Genomic DNA, 1,256 nt, shown 5'->3' on the forward strand with positions numbered 1-1,256 from the left:
GGTGGCTAGCAAGAGGGCAGAGGAAAACAGAACTTCTTCCTGGCTTTTCAGTCTTCTGATTCCAAACAAAGTCACAACGTGAACACCATTCTCGCTTACTTTCCCGAGCCTCTTCTGACGGACACTGCAGGCCCCTGCACCTGCAGCCCGTCATCATAGCTTCCTGTCTTTCTGAGAGCATACCCATCATAACGCCCCTCTCTCCCGCATCATCTTCTCTCGAGGTGAGAAATATGTGCGAGTCAATATCATGTTAAAAACAAACAAGAAAACAAGCAAACACACCACAACCCCACCTACAGCTTCCCCCAGAGGTTTCCTTCCTACAGGTCCCCAAAAGGTTTCCCAGCAGGATGGTGCAGTGGTGGCTAAAAACAAGGGTGTGTGGAAGATCCCGGAGTCCGGAACAGAATATAAGAGTCGCTAGCTTTGTCTTCCTAATTCTCTCTTGTCATGGCTGTACAATGGAGATTAAACTATGAGCAGCCTGGCGCAGTGGCTCAGGCCTGTAATCCCAGCACTTTGGAAGGCCGAAGCGGGTGGATCACGAAGTCAGGAGTTCGAGACCAGCCTTGCCAACATGGTGAAACCTCATCTCTACTAAAAACACAAAAATTAGCTGGGCGTGGTGGTGCGCACATGTAATCCCAGCTACTGGGGAGGCTGCGGCAAGAGAATGGCTTGAATCCAAGAGATGGAGGTTGCAGTGAGCCGAGATTGTGCCACTGCACTCCAGACTGGGTGACAGAGCAAACTCTGTCTCAAAACAAAAAACAAACAAACAAACAAAAAACAACTGTGAGCTAACATTTTTCTCCACACTTATGCTCTAGACATGCCTTGTTATTTATATTTCAAGTATATTACCAAATAATTTTCACAGCAAAGTCCATTTTACAGATGAGGAAACTGAGCCAAAAGGATACATAGTAAGTGACAGAACTGAGATCCAAATTCAGGGAGTCTGATTTCTGGCCTCAGGCCAGATAACCACACTATTAATAGTGAAATTAGCATTTAAACTGAAGTTTCAGTGTGCAATCCATGTAAATGTTCTTAGTGCAGTTCTTGACCATATGCAGTAAAATCCTCAGTCAATGTCTATTGCATTTATCCCTCTTCCCCTCTGTAGGGCAATGGAGTTGATCGAAAAGAAGATAGGCTCCTGGAGTCACACCATGTCTCCAGATCTGAGTCTCTTCTTTGATGGTGAATAACAACACATTCCTTTTAGAGTTTTGTTTGGATGACATTAG

Source organism: Pan paniscus, chromosome 3 (genome assembly GCF_029289425.2).
Source record: "Pan paniscus chromosome 3, NHGRI_mPanPan1-v2.0_pri, whole genome shotgun sequence".
NCBI lineage: Eukaryota > Metazoa > Chordata > Mammalia > Primates > Hominidae > Pan > Pan paniscus.